We start from the raw sequence: 16,216 nt of genomic DNA on the forward strand, positions 1-16,216 counted from the left end.
AGAGCTCCCTCTCCAAATTACCAGAATGTCATCGATGTATCGAAGCCATAATATGACTTTGTCATCGAGACACAACGTAGAATCACCAAAGACCATTGTTTCCTCCCACCAGCCCAGGAGCAAATTGGCATACGATGGCGCGCAGGGACTGCCCATTGCAGTGCCCCTGAGCTGGTGGTAGAGTTTCTGGTCAAAGAGGAAAATATTCTTTGTGAGGCAAAACTCCAAACTTTTCAATATAAATTTATTGTGTTTGTCAAATTGTATGCCTCTGGTGTTCAAAAAGTAACTGGCAGCTGTTATGCCTTTGTCGTGCGGAATGGAGGAATATAGGGCTTCGACATCTATACTTCCTATTACCATATCGGGGTCAAGAAAAACACCATCCAATTTACTTAGAAGGTCCGTGGTGTCCCGTACATACGAATTTAATGAGCTGACAAAAGGTTTGAGTACCTTGTCAATGTACATCCCCAGTTTTTCGGTCAAACTATTGTTCCCCGACACAATGGGTCTCCCCTTCAATGGATTGGTGCCCTTGTGAATTTTGGGGAGACAATAGAAAGTTGGCAAAACCGGAAATTTGGGAAGTATGAAATCCCTCTCCTCTTTCCCCAGAATGCCATCTGCGAAGCCCTGTTCAACAAACGTCCTCAATTCCCCCAGAAACCTGGTCAAAGGATTAGTTCTAAGGAGTTGATATTCTTCAACTTTTTCTAAGAGGCCCAGGCACAATAGTCTATAGTCTGTTGTGTTCATAACGACCACATTGCCCCCTTCATCAGAGGGCTTTATAGTAATGTTGGAGTAGTTTTCAAGGTTATTGAGGCAAGTAATCTCATCTTTAGTGAGATTATGAGTGTTTCTGCCTCTTGATCCTGATAATTTGACTATGTCCTCTGTAACCAAATTGAGGAAGATGTCCAAGGAGCCTATATCACTCAATGGTGGGGGCATTTTGGAACTTTTGTTCTTTAATTTAGTGAAAGGGCCTATACCTTCCTGATTAGGATCTGTATCTGCGAGATGAAACAAAAACCGTACATCACTTAGCAGGTCATCAGGTATACCCAAACTATCACATTGTTTTTTATCCTCCCTCACAAAGAATTTCTTCCATTTCAGTTGTCTGATGAAAAGGTTTAAATCTTTGATAACCTCAAAGGTGTCCATGTCGGACGTCGGGACAAATGAAAGACCTCTACTCAATAGTTGTACCTCTTCCTTGTTGAGGGATCTGGAGGATAGGTTAATGACCTGTGTGTCTATACTGGATTGTGTGCGTTGGTGCGGCTCCTGAGAGGGTAGCTGAGTTCTAAAAAACTGTTTTTGGGGGGGGATCTCCTGTTGCCTCCTCGACCCCTGCCGTTACCCCTACCTCTGCCCCTACCTCTCTGGTTATGAGTTCTCGTCTCACCATCAGAAGCTTCTGCCTCTGATGATGAAATATCTGTTTCAACTTTACGTTGAGATCTCGTTGTCAGGAAGGTATAGTCAGCAATATGTTTTCTTTGCTGCTGAATTTGTGATTGCATCTGGTTTAAAGCATATAGCTAGGTCGTTAGTCTGAAAGGACTGAATGAGCATTTTGGTTATAGGTACTGTGTGTGTACAAAGACAATTGGGGTCTGGAACCCTATGGTGACTTATTATAAGACATTACATATTTCACCAATGTGCACAGATACTTGAGCCTGCTCGACTCACTAGCATTGCTATTCTCACCGCATATTACCAGTGCATGTTGCTGGATCTCTGTATGAACGGATCAGCACATTCATATTCGTTTATTCCTACGTACCTTTTGTGTCCTGAGGGGGTACGCCTATCCCCCCTTTTTTTAAGTCCCCTGTATGTTCATATCACGTGGTGAAGTTTTCACTGTTAGTCTTTTTTTAAATTGTATACATTAAAAGTTATATTTTAGTCCAATTGCTACACTCAACAAGTATTTTCATTGGATTCTATCCCGCTAATTTCAAATGTAATTCTGACGGCAGCCATTTTGTGGATGGCAAATGTAATGCTAACGGCAGCCATTTTGTGGATGGCAAATGTAATTCTGACGGCAGCCATTTTGTGGATGGCAAATGTAATTCTAACGGCAGCCATATTGTGGATGGCAAATGTGCTGCTCCTGGTGGTGAACATCTCAGACTAAGGCTACACACCACATCACTAAATCCTTGTTACCCAGTAATGACCACTAACGGCCAATACTATATTCCTTCGGGAAGTGAACAGGCTTTACCCATGTTTTCTGTCTCAGTGGTTTCCAATGGGGCACCGACCCTTTCCACTATCACTCCTGTCGTGAATCCAGCAATACTCCCACCTGGATCGTCCCCGGCACCGACCCTTTCTACTGTCACTTCCACTGCCAATTTAGCTGCACACCCACATGAGATGCTCCAAGCAGCGGCCTCTCCTCCCAATGCTTCCGCTACAACAGCACTCTCACGCAGTCTACCTAACCCTATACCCGGTACCTCACAGGCTGTCTCGCAGCCAAGCGCACACCTGTATGGGACGATGGCAACTGTAACAAGGGGGGGCTCAATCTGGGAGGGGGATACCAATAGCACAGGAAGCACAAAGGGGCGGTGACTAAAGCTGGCAATCTCCCGTGTAGAATGATCATACACGCTGTGTGACCCCTACTTTATTAAATAGTAATGAGGACAGGACTGTTAAAGCTTTTAAGACTGCCTGTGTCACCTGGACCCCACACCATGATACTGGAGCTGCCCAAATAGAGCCCCTCATTCCAGGACTGTTACCTCCTCCGGCTCCTCATACACAAGGGACTACATCTATACTCCCGCCTCAGATGTCACCACCAACAGTGCCAATGCTCATGTCTGAGGAGCCCACCCTCTACGTCAAGTTTACACCCCAGCAAGCTGCTACTCTGTTGAACCAACTTCCAGATCCAGAAAAACAGCCGATGCCTTTCTACAGAAGCATGCTTCAAATCCAAAGTACTTAGCCAGCCAAGTGGCAAGATCTCATTTCCCTGGCAAATCTTAACCCCTTCATGACCCAGCCTATTTTGGCCTTAATGACCTTGCCGTTTTTTGCAATTCTGACCAGTGTCCCTTTATGAGGTAATAACTCGGGAACGCTTCAACGGATCCTAGCGATTCTGAGATTGTTTTTTCGTGACATATTGGGCTTCATGTTAGTGGTAAATTTAGGTCGATAATTTCTGAGTTTATTTGTGAAAAAAAACGGAAATTTGGCGAAAAATTTTAAAATTTCGCAATTTTCACATTTTTAATTTTTATTCTGTTAAACCAGAGAGTTATGTGACACAAAATAGTTAATAAATAACATTTCCCACATGTCTACTTTACATCAGCACAATTTTGGAAACATTTTTTTTTGCTAGGAAGTTATAAGGGTTAAAATTTGACCAGTGATTTCTCATTTTTACAACAAAATTTACAAAACCATTTTTTTTAGGGACCACCTCACATTTGAAGTCAATTTGAGGGTTCTATATGGCTGAAAATACCCCAAAGTGACACCATTCTAAAAACTGCACCCCTCAAGGTGCTCAAAACCACATTCAAGAAGTTTATTAACCCTTCAGGTGTTTCACAGCAGCAGAAGCAACATGGAAGTAAAAAATGAACATTTAACTTTTTAGTCACAAAAATGATCTTTTCGCAACAATTTTTTTATTTTCCCAAGGGTAAAAGGAGAAACTGGACCACGAACATTGTTGTCCAATTTGTCCTGAGTACGCTGATACCTCATATGTGGGGGTAAACCACTGTTTGGGCGCACGGCAGGGCTCGGAAGGGAAGGAGCGCCATTTGACTTTTTGAATGAAAAATTATCTCCATCGCTAGCGGACACCATGTCAGGTTTGGAGAGCCCCCGTGTGCCTAAACATTGGAGCTCCCCCACAAGTGACCCCATTTTGGAAACTAGACCCCCCCAAGGAACTTATCTAGAAGCATAGTGAGCACTTTAAACCCTCAGGTGCTTCACAATGATCCGTAAAAATGAAAAAGTACTTTTTTTTCACACAAAATTTCTTTTAGCCTCAGTTTTTTCATTTTCACATGGGCAACAGGATAAAATGGATCCTAAAATTTGTTGGGCAATTTCTCCTGAGTACGCCGATACCTCATATGTGGGGGTAAACCACTGTTTGGGTGCACGGCAAGGCTCGGAAGGGGAGGCGCGCCATTTGACTTTTTGAATGGAAAATTAGCTCCAATCGTTAGCTGACACCATGTCGCGTTTGGAGAGCTCCTGTGTGCCTAAACATTGGAGCTCCCCTACAAGTTACCCCATTTTGGAAACTAGACCCCCCAAGGAACTTATCTAGATGCATAGTGAGCACTTAAAACCCCCAGGTGCTTCACAGAAGTTTATAACGCAGAGCCGCAAAAATAAAAAATAATTTTTCTTTCCTCAAAAATGATTTTTAGCCCAGAATTTTTTATTTTCCCAAGGGTAATAGGAGAAATTGGACCCCAAATGTTGTTGTCCAGTTTGTCCTGAGTACGATGATACCCCATATGTGGGGGTAAACCACTGTTTGGGCGCACGGCAGGGCACGGAAGGGAAGGCATGCCATTTGGCTTTTTGAATGGAAAATTAGCTCCAATCATTAGCGGACACCATGTCGCGTTTGAAGAGCCCCTGTGTGCCTAAACATTGGAGCTCCCACACAAGTGACCCCATTTTGGAAACTAGACCTCCCAAGGAACTAATCTAGATGTGTGGTGAGCACTTTGAACCCCCAAGTGCTTCACAGAAGTTTATAACGCAGAGCCATGAAAATAAAAAATAATTTTTCTTTTCTCAAAAATGATTTTTTAGCCCACAATTTTTTATTTTCCCAAGGGTAACAGGAGAAATTGGACCCCAAAAGTTGTTGTCCAGTTTCTCCTGAGTACGCTGATACCCCATATGTGGGGGTAAACCACTGTTTGGGCACATGCCGGGGTTCGGAAGGGAAGTAGTAACATTTTGGAATGCAGACTTTGATGGAATGCTCTGCGGGCGTCAGGTTGCGTTTGCAGAGCCCCTGATGTGCCTAAACAGTAGGAACTCCCCACAAGTGACTCCATTTTGGAAACTAGACCCCCCAAGGAACTTATCTAGATGTGTGATGAGCACTTTGAACCCCCAAGTGCTTCACAGAAGTTTATAACGCAGAGCCGTGAAAATAATAAATAAGTTTCCTTTCCTCAAACATATTGTTTTAGCCCAGAATTTTTTATTTTTGCAAGGGTAACAGGAGAAATTTGACCCCAATATTTGTTGCCCAGTTTGTTGTGAGTACGCTGATACCCCATATGTGGGGGTAAACCACTGTTTGGGCACACGTCAGGGCTCGGAAGGGAAGTAGTGACATTTGAAATGCAGACTTTGATGGAATGGTCTGCGGGCGTCACATTGCATTTGCAGAGCCCCTGATGTGCCTAAACAGTAGAAACACCCCACAAGTGACCCCATTTTGGAAACTAGACCCCCAAAGGAACTTATCTAGATGTGTGATGAGCACGTTCAACCCCCAAGTGCTTCACAGAAGTTTATAACGCAGAGCCGTGAAAATAAAAAAATAATTGTTCTTTCCTCAAAAAATTATGTTTTAGCAAGTAATTTTTTATTTTTGCAAGGGTAACAGGAGAAATTGGACCCCAACAGTTGTTGCCCAGTTTGTCCTGAGTACGCTGGTACCCCATATGTGGGGGTAAACCACTGTTTGGGCGCACGTCGGGGCTTGGAAGGGAGGGAGCACCATTTGACTTTTTGAACGCAAGATTGGCTGGAATCAATGGTGGCGCCATGTTGCGTTTGGAGACCCCTGATGTGCCTAAACAGTGGAAACCCCTCAATTCTAACTCCAACACTAACCGCAACACACCCCTAATCCTAATCCCAACTGTAGCCAAAACCCTAATCACAACCCTAACCCCAACACACCACATCCCTAACCACAACCCTAACCCCAATTCCAACCCTAACCCTAATCCTAACCCTAATCCCAACCCTAACCCTAATCCCAACCCTAACCACAACTGTAACCCCAACACACCCCTAACCCTATCCGTAACCCTAACCACAAGCCTAATCTTAACACTATTTCCAACCGTAGCCCTAATTCCAACCCTAACCCTAAGGCCATGTGCACACGTTAAGTATTTTTCGCGTTTTTTTTCGCGTTTTTTCGCTATAAAAACGTGATAAAAACGCGAAAAAAAAACGCTTACATATGCCTCCCATTATTTTAAGTGTATTCCGCATTTTTTGTGCAAATGTAGCCTTTTTTTCCGCGAAAAAATCGCATCGCGGAAAAAAAGCAACATGTTCATTAAAATGCGGAATTGCAGGGGATTCCGCACACCTAGGGGTCCATTGATCTGCTTACTTCCCGCACGGGGCTGTGCCCACGATGCGGGAAGTAAGCAGATTATGTGCGGTTGGTACCTAGGGTGGAGGAGAGGAGACTCTCCTCCACGCACTGGGCACCATATAAGTGGTCAAAAAATAAGAATTAAAATAAAAAATAGTCCTATACTCACCCTCGATGTCTTCCCGCCTCCACTGCACGCTGTCGCTTCGGTTCCTGTAGCTGATGTGCGGCGAAGGACCTTGCCGATGACGTCACTGTCCTGTGATTGGTCGTGAGCGGTCATGTGACCGCTCACGTGACCGTGACGTCACGGAAGGTCCTGTGCGCACAGACCAGCTATAGGAAGACGAACGGACGCCGCTGATGAGATGTCTGGGTGAGTATAAGCATTTTTTTATTTTTTTTATTATTTTTAAACATTCTATCTTTTACTATAGATGCTGCATAAGCTGCATCTATAGTAAAAAGTTGGTCACACTTGTCAAACAGTATGTTTGACAAGTGTGACCAACTTGTCAGTCAGTTTTCCAAGCGATGCTACAGATCGCTTGGAAAACTTTAGCATACTGCAAGCTAAATACGCTTGCAGAATGCTAAAAAAAACGCAAAAAAAACGGAAAAATAACGCAAAACAAAAAATGCGGATTTCTTGCAGAAAATTTCCGGTTTTCTTCAGGAAATTTCTGCAAGAAATCCGCAACGTGTGCACATACCCTTAGGCTATGTGCCCACGTTGCGGATTCGTGTGAGATTTTTCTGCACGATTTTTGAAAAATCTGCAGGTAAAAGGCACTGCGTTTTACCTGCGGATTTACAGCGGATTTCCAGTGTTTTTTTGTGCGGATTTTACCTGCGGATTCCTATTGAGGAACAGGTGTAAAACGCTGCGGAATCCGCACAAAGAATTGACATGCTGCGGAAAATACAACGCAGCGTTTCTGCACGGAATTTTCCGCACCATGGGCACAGCGGATTTGGTTTTCCATAGGTGTACATGGTACTGCATACCTGATGGAAAACTGCTACGAATTCGCAGCGGCCAATCCGCTGCGGATCCGCGGCCAATCCGCTGCGGATCCGCAGCCAAATCCGCACTGTGTGCACATGCCCTAACCCTACCCCTACCCCTACCCCTAGTGGAAAAAGAAAAAAAAAAATGTTCTTTATTTTATTATTGTCCCTACCTATGGGGGTGATAAAGGGGGGGGGGGGTTATTTATTATTTTTTTATTTTGATCGCTGTGATAGGTTCTATCACAGCGATCAAAATGTACTTGTAACGAATCTGCCGGCCGGCAGATTCGGCGGGCGCACTGCGCATGCGCCCGCCATTTTGGAAGATGGCGGCGCCCATGGAGAAGACGGATGCACACAGGGAGCCTCGGTAAGTATAAGGGGGGGGGAGATCGGGGCACGGTGGGGAGATCGGGGCACGGGGGGGCGTCGGAGCACGGGGGGGTGGCATAGGTGCACGGGGGGAGCGGACAGGAGGACGTGGGAGCGGAGCACAAGACGGAGGGGACCGGAGCACAGATCGGTGGCTTGGGGGGGCGATCGGTGGGGTGGGGGAGTCACATAAGTGTTTCCAGCCATGGCCGATGGTATTGCAGCATCGGCCATGGCTGGATTGTAATATTTCACCAGTTTTTTTAGGTGAAATATTACAAATCGCTCTGATTGGCTGTTTCACTTTCAACAGCCAATTAGAGCGATCGTAGCCCAAGCCACCCCCCCCTGGGCTGAAGTACCACTCACCCTGTCCCTGCAGATTGGGTGAAATTGGAGTTAACCCTTTCACCCGATCTGCAGGGATGCGATCATTCCATGACGCCACATAGGCGTCACAGGTCGGATTGGCACCGACTTTCATGACGCCTACGTGGCGTCAAAGGTCGGGAAGGGGTTAAATCAGGTGATGCATATTGGCCTGTTATGGATATCGTGTTCAATGATGACTCACTTGCCAGTGACACTACATGGGACTCTGGTGTTGAGTTCTGCCAAGAACCTAAGACATTGGCCTCAGATGAGCTGGCTGACCTATCACTTATTGTCGCCAATGGATTCCGGACGCCTCCAAGCTGATGCAGCCATTGTATGATGACCTTAAGACGTCAGCGTTTCCACTATGTCCCAAATCTGTTGAAGCCTTCTACGCTCTTAAACAGGCCATACAGTCTGCACCAGCTCTTGGAATCCCAAATTATCAACTACCTTTTTACTTGTTTGTCAGTGAAGTAGCAGGACATGCTTCCGGAGTCCTAGCACAAAAATATGGGGGAAGAACAAGACCAATCGACTATTACTCTGCCCGCCTGGACTCTGTGTCTCAAGCTTCCCCGACTTGCCTCAGAGCCGTTCATGCTGCACATATCCTTCTGGACAAAACTTCTGATATCATCTTAGGACATCCGGTTCTCTTAATGGCTCCACACGACATAAAAGCTATTCTAGGCCAGACTCAACCTAAACACCTGTCGCTACAGCGTCATATGAGACTCCAATGTTCGCTCTTGGTTCCGGATAATGTCACTCTTGCCGGCTGCAGCATCCTCAACCCGTCCACGCTGCTTCCTCTTTCCAGGGGGGATGTGGATGATGATACTGATGCTCTCGGAGAAGATGCCTCTACACACAAAGGAGGATCATGACTGTCTCGAACAAATGCAGGAAGAAGCAGCCTCCAAGAAAAACGTGTCTGAAGACCCACTCCCACATGCTGACCTGACGTTCTTCACTGATGGTTCCAGATTTGCAGAAAACAGGAAGATTCCATACGGGATATGCCGTGGTTACACATGACCAGGTCATCTCAGCTGGATCACTACCACCGCACATGTCTGCACAAGAAGCGGAACTTAAGGCTTTGACGTTGGCTTGTCAGGAAGCGACGGAGAAGGTGGTCAACATCTACACGGATTCAAGATACGCTTTCGGAGTGGCTCATGACTTCGGCAGTATCTGGGCAGCCAGAGGATACCTAACGTCCAGTGGAGCTCCTGTAAAACATGCTGCTATCATACAAGAACTTGTGGCCACTCTAGATCTACCTTTGGAGGTTGCAGTGATCAAGATCAAAGCTCACGGGAGATTGGATTCTCCAGAAGCAAGGAGGAACTTCTTTGCTGACAAAACAGCAAAAACCTATGCTGCGGATCCATTTGGGAAAGAGAAAGCAGCGGTGTACGTGTCACAAGACACCGAAGAAGGGACTAAAGGCTCTCTTATGAGGATCATCCATCTACATCAAAACAAGGCATCAGATGATGAAAAGAAGTCATGGCAAGAAGGAGGAGCTAAAAAGGATGAAGATTGAGTCTAGAGGATAAACAAAGGTCTGTCTACCCCATAATCTGTACCCCTCAGTGACAGAATGGGCACACGGTATTACCCACAGAGGCAAGAATCAGATGAATGACCTAATTTGGAAGACTTATATGGCACCTGGGATCTCTACTGTCAACCAAAAATATTGCAAGTCCTGCCTTGTGTGAGCAACATGCAATCCAGCACCGACTCAGAAAGTTACTCAAACATTTGGCTAAACCACTTTATCCCTCTCAGAGAATTCAGATTGATCACATTCAAATGCCAAAAGTAGGGAAGTACGAGCATGCACTGGTAGTGACTGACATGTTCTCAGGATGGCCCGAAGCCTATCCAGTAACAAACATGACTGCCAGAGTGACTGTTAAGAGACGGATGACTGAAGTAGTCTGCAGATATGGGGTCCCAGAGGTAATTGAGAGTGACCAAGGACCTGCGTTCACTGCAGCACTGACTAAGGAACTATGGACACTGGTGGGAGCGGATTTGGGTTTACATACTCCATATCACCCACAGAGCAGTGGGAAAGTAGAAACACTGAATGGCACCTTGAAAAATAAAATACTGAAAGCCAGTCAGGAGGTCAGACTTCCTTGGACAGACATTTTGCCCGTTGCCTTATACTCAGTCAGAAACACTCCAAGGGGTTCTACTAAACTCACACCATACGAGATTCTTTTTGGGGGGCTTCCAAGGTTGGGTCAATATTTTCCACAACAGCTAGCCTTAGGAAGTGATACTCTTGTAAACTATGTCATTGTCCTTACTAAAGAACTGTCAGTAACACATGTACAAGTTTTATCATCCATTCCAGGTCCAGATTCCAGTGAAGGTACCCATGCTCTCCAACCTGGTGACTACGTGCTTGTAAAGAAGTTCATCAGAAAGACATCCCTGGAGTCGAGATTTGAGGGTCCCTACTAAGTGCTCCTGACTACTCCTACTTAAGTCAGGGTTGCTGTGCGCCTCCTGGATCCATCTCTCACATTATAAACTTGTTAGACAGTTAGGGACAGAGTAGGATCTGACCTGCTTGTCAAAGTCCAGCTACAAAGGGAGGTTTTCCACCAGGGAAAACTTGTCTCAAACTGGTGAAAACTCCAATTCCCCCTCCCGGGCAAGACGGTCAGATCTAGGATGTGTACATCAGGGTTAGTCGCTCATGTGTATTTTATGTAACCATGGAGATGGGAGACTGGAGAGTAATGGATCCAGCAGGTAGGGAAGTCCCGAGGACATGGGTAACGCGCTCCGATATACCTCCGCAGTATACCCATAATTAGTCACACATTCTCTGGTGTCTATAGCATCCATATTGTCATGAAGCCTCTGATGTCATAGTGACACTTAACACCGGTGGGTTAGGGAAGCACGGTGGGATCAAGATAAAAGAAAAAGGTTAATAAAGTATTTAGGGGGGACTGTTGAGGAGAGCCATAAGATCAAATACTTAATTAACCTCAACACATAAGACATAAGGTAATTGAGAGAAGCAACCCATAACATGTATTGTTTAACCTTACATAAGTTTCCTCAGATCAAAGTGAGATCCTAAAGATGGCCGCCATCTCCTGTACCAGAGCCATGTGCTGGTATCCAAGATGATCAATGAGACCCTAAAGATGGCTACCATCTCCTGTATCAGAGCCATGTGCTCTGGTATCCAAGATGATGCCCACCCTGATGACCTCATGGATCCACCCACAGTGACGCCCACCCTGATGACCTCACGGACCAACCCACCCCGATGACCTCATGGATCCGCCCATGGACTTGCTCATTGCCCAACCCACTAACCAATGAAATACATCCGATCACTCCCATTTTAGAGCTAACCGAGCCCCCTTACAGGAAATATATAAGCTTGTGTTTTAACCCAAATAAAGCCTTCTTGGAGCTGAGCCATACATTGATCAAGGAGAGTTACATCTGACTGTGTCTGGTGTATTTCTTTAGTGCACATGATCAATATCCATTAGGCCAGGAGTAGGCAACTAGAGAATTGAACATTATATTAATTGTTCAACCCAACATATGTACACAGTGAACTGCACCAGCAGAATAGTGAGTGCAGCTCTGGAGTATAGTACAGGATGTAACTCAGGATCAATAATGTAATGTATGTACACAGTGACTGCACCAGCAGAATAGTGAGCGCAGCTCTGGGATATAATACAGGATGTAACTCAGGATCAGTAGTGTATGTACACAGTGACTGCACCAGCAGAATAGTGAGCGCAGCTCTGGAGTATAATACAGGATGTAACTCAGGATCAGTAATGTAATGTATGTACACAGTGAACTGCACCAGCAGAATAGTGAGTGCAGCTCTGGAGTATAATACAGGATGTAACTCAGGATCAATAATGTAATGTATGTACACAGTGACTGCACCAGCAGAATAGTGAGCGCAGCTCTGGAGTATAATACAGGATGTAACTCAGGATCAGTAATGTAATGTATGTACACAGTGACTGCACCAGCAGAATAGTGAGTGCAGCTCTGGAGTATAATACAGGATGTAACTCAGGATCAGTAATGTAATGTATGTACACAGTGACTGCATCAGCAGAATAGTGAGTGCAGCTCTGGAGTATAATACAGGATGTAACTCAGGATCAGTAGTGTATGTACACAGTGACTGCACCAGCAGAATAGTGAGTGCAGCTCTGGAGTATAATACAGGATGTAACTCAGGATCAGTAGTGTATGTACACAGTGTCTGAACCAGCAGAATAGTGAGTGCAGCTCTGGGGTATAATACAGGATGTAATACATATAGATATCCATTCTCTGCCATGGAGACCAGTTTTGCTGTCACAGTCAATTATCAGTAAATGCTGCATCAAATGATTGCCTGTGATTACAATAAAGTTGTTTAATAACAGGAAATATTATAAAAACATCTACAATAAATCCTACTTCCTCTCTGTTACATAATATACATCCTTGATGTGACCGCTGCAGCAAATCACTGGCCTCAGCAATCAAGCACCCTACACGCATCACTGCTGAGGTCAATGATTGGCTGCAGCGGTCACAAGAGCGGTGTGTCCCTGCAGGATGGTCGGGGAGCACATGAGCAGCGGCGGGGGCTCAGTCACTATAATTACAGATCATCTCACACTTCCTCCTCTTCTAACATTTGACCTCACAGATACAAGTAACGTTTCGGGGATGAAGGAACTTGCGTCTCCACACAGGGGGCAATGATGGGGGGCGCAAAGATGGGGGGCGCAGAGGTGGTCATGGCACTGGGGGCCCGAAACCACCCCCTGCCCAAGGAAGGACTGTGCATCGTGGACCCGCAGCAACGCCTCGTCCTGCTCTAAGATTTGATCATATTTTAGAAAGAAAACAAATAAAAGTGAAGTTTTTATTAATAATAATAATAATAATAATAATAATAAAAAAAGTCCACCTTAAAAAGTTAATTTTCAAGGCTCGACCACGCACCTTCTAAATACAACAGACGTCGTATAAAGGGGTCTCTGCAGCGGCCCAGCACCCCCGATAATCAGGAAGAATAACGCTCCCCCTGCCCTCACCTGTGACCCGCAGCCCGGCTCGTCGCTCCTGCTCCCTCACGTGTTGGAGGAAAGTCGCCTGCCGATGACGTCACCGCCACGTTCCTTCCACAGGGATGACGCGTCCGATCACATGACTGAGACTTGGCAAAACGCGGAGATTTTTCTTTGCGGAATGTCCCTCTTCGGGAGCCGTAGACTCCGGTCTTCAGGAAAATGGCGGCGGCGGAAGGATCAAATAGAACAGTCCGACCTCTAGTGTGTGAAGCTGATGGTGGGACTTCTCTGGGTGACGTCACGTGCCTCTATTAACCTCTTGGCTCCCTTGTCGCTCTTTAGTTGACTTATTTTACAATCTTGATGTCCAATTTTTTTTAGGGTTTTTTTTTTTTAACACCTTAGGCGCTGGACATTTTTTGAATTGAGAAGAGGGGTTTAGAAGTTAAAATGTTTTGATATTTTTTAAAATATTTTACAGCTAGGAACCTGCTGACGTCCCCGGCGCCTCCATCTTGGTCTTCCGGTGAAGAGACCATTTTTGTCAATGTCATTTTCTGGAAATAGAGAAAGTGATCAGATCGGACGATCGAGCGCAGGTTCACGGCCGCAGGAGGCAACTCACAAAATATTTATAAATCTTTTTTCATTTTGTGAGTCGTCTTCAGCGGAGGACCAAGATGGAGGCGCCGGGGACGTCAGCAGGTTCCTAGCTGTATCGGTAATGCATCAGGCGCCCAGTGATGGCATCACTCAGGATGGGGGGCGGCTGACAGCGGCATTTACATGGTTAAGCAGCAGTGATCGGCGCTCGCTCAGGTCGCTGCTGCAGTATTGCGCCTCGTGACTGTAGAGTCATGTGAGAGTGTGCAAAGGGGGTCACAAAGATTGGGACCACGAACGCCTGCTGTGAGCTCTTAAAGGGAGTGTCCAGTGACATCATGTACATACCTGATAACTGATCAGCGGGGTCCGGCCGCACCCAGAGGGACACTTGTCGCTCCATTCATTCCCTGTGGGCTGCCGAGTGTTGTGCACACATTTTTATTTTTTTTGTGTGGGGTTCAGGTCCCAGCGTCCGACCCCCAGTAATCGGCGAGTGACCACTGATCACATCCTGTAATACTTTCTCACCCCTTTAAAGTGAGGGCCCTAACCACGCCCCCATTCAGAAGCCGCACCCTTCCAAATTTTCCGTTTGGATGCCGCACCTCAATGTCGCTTTGGATCTTCCCGGCGTCACATACAACAAACTTTCTGGACGTTTTCCCAACACTTCCTTTTTAAAAGTTCCCAGGTGTTGTCGGGAGACTTAGACGTGTGCAGACGGCTGAGGCGATCGCTTCTACAATTTTGTCAAACTTATCCCCGAGGCACAAAGTGCGCGGTCCCTGGAATCGCAGGCCGTTCTGTGGCTAAAAATCAGCTTTGCAATTGGATTTCATTAAACATTTGGCAGCTTTTGGCTTTTAGGAGCCTTTTCCCCCCCGCACCATTGATGCCATCTGTGGGCTTAAAAAAAAAGGAAAAGATAAGAGTCACACGCTTCAAATCTGACTGTCACTATGAGCTCAGCGCTGGATCATCTGTTACCTCATTTTGAAGCAAAACACGGAGGCCAGAGAATGCAAAAAAAACAAAACAAAAAAAACACACACTTTTTCCGCTCCAGGTGAACGCAAATGAAAAAAAGCTCCCCAATGTGAACAGAAAAATGTTTAGAATTGAGAGTCCTCAGTGGTTGATACCTTTTAATGGCTAACTGAAAAGATGGTAACAAATTGCAGCTTTCGAGACAACTCAGGTCTCATCAGGCATCTAAATATTTTTCTATCCGCTGGCTAACACGGTACCAAGCTATATATCTTTCCTGTACCAATGTGAACAAGCACTTAATGCTGCAACATGACGGCATCGGCTGCATCCACAGGCGCGGATGTATATTCCATACAGCGCGGAAGCTCTCGCTGGAATCACTTCATTTTTTGATGAATATTAAATTCAACTTCACTTCATTTTATTTTATTTAAATTTAATTTATTGAAAATTAATCCATCTCTGCAAAGTCTGTATTACACCATCTCCTCCGGTTGTGTCTGCAGCCCCGGATGTGTCCGAACGCCCCATGTGGTCCGATCCTGCAGCGTCAGCCATCGTCTTCCCCTCACTTACTGCTGCTATACTAATCGGTGTATTTGTAATGTTACCACGGTGACGCATCACTTACAGAGGAGCTGCAGCAACAGATCGTTTGAAGGCGAGCGACTGTGAAGTGTCACGCGTGCTCCGGTCAGAGACAAACTCCTGACAAATTCCATTTACCTTATACAATAAATAAAAACCCGGTGTGTGTGTGTGTGTGTGTGTGTGTGTGTGTGTATATATATATATATATATATACATATACACATTTTAAAAAAAGCCTGCAAAAGGTGCACATACTATAGTAAGTGTCAAAGACACCGCTCCACTCTCTCAATTTCACAGACTATTTCTGCCTTTCTTTGACCATTTTACACAAATATTATTAAGATGACGTTGATGTTCAAAGGGAAACCTGGCACCTCAAAACCCGCTATTAACCTGCAGCTATGGGGTTAATCTGCAGGTTAATAGCGTTCTGAACCAGCCCGCTGCCGGCGCTCAGACCCCGCTGCTGGGAGGAAATTCACTTTATTCTCCCCAGCAGTGTTCCGGTATCAGTCACAGCGGTCCCGGCCCTAATGTGGGGCGTCAGTCAGGGTCGAGTGTGTGCTTAATCCCTTCATGACCTTGTGATTATCCTTTTTTTTTTTTTTAATTTACCACTTTCACTATATGGTAAAACAGACCTAGCCATATGATTCTCCAGGTCAGTACGAGCACGCAGACACCAAACATGGATAGTTTATTTTTCAACTTAAATAGTGGAAAAAAAAAAAATGTAAAGACTACATTTTTTTTTTCCTAGTGGCACCGTTTTTTGAGACCTGTAAAGTTTTCATTT

The 16,216-nt window shown here is 45.4% G+C and overlaps 1 protein-coding gene across 3 annotated transcripts in view; it reads right to left on the minus strand.

Moving 5' to 3' along the window:
* NOP2 (NOP2 nucleolar protein) overlaps positions 1-13,390 on the minus strand; it is a 31,895-nt gene extending 18,505 nt beyond the window's left edge. For 2 of the 3 annotated variants that reach the window (XM_077258223.1, XM_077258225.1), the window contains exon 1: positions 13,255-13,390. The gene's annotated coding sequence lies outside the window, so the exon portion shown is untranslated. Of the gene's footprint in view, positions 1-13,162 lie in introns of all 3 variants that reach the window. The other variant, XM_077258224.1, reaches the window with a different exon arrangement.
* Between the last annotated feature and the right edge of the window lie 2,826 nt (positions 13,391-16,216).

This window comes from Ranitomeya variabilis, chromosome 4, assembly GCF_051348905.1.
Source record: "Ranitomeya variabilis isolate aRanVar5 chromosome 4, aRanVar5.hap1, whole genome shotgun sequence".
In the NCBI taxonomy this organism is placed as follows: Eukaryota; Metazoa; Chordata; class Amphibia; order Anura; family Dendrobatidae; genus Ranitomeya; species Ranitomeya variabilis.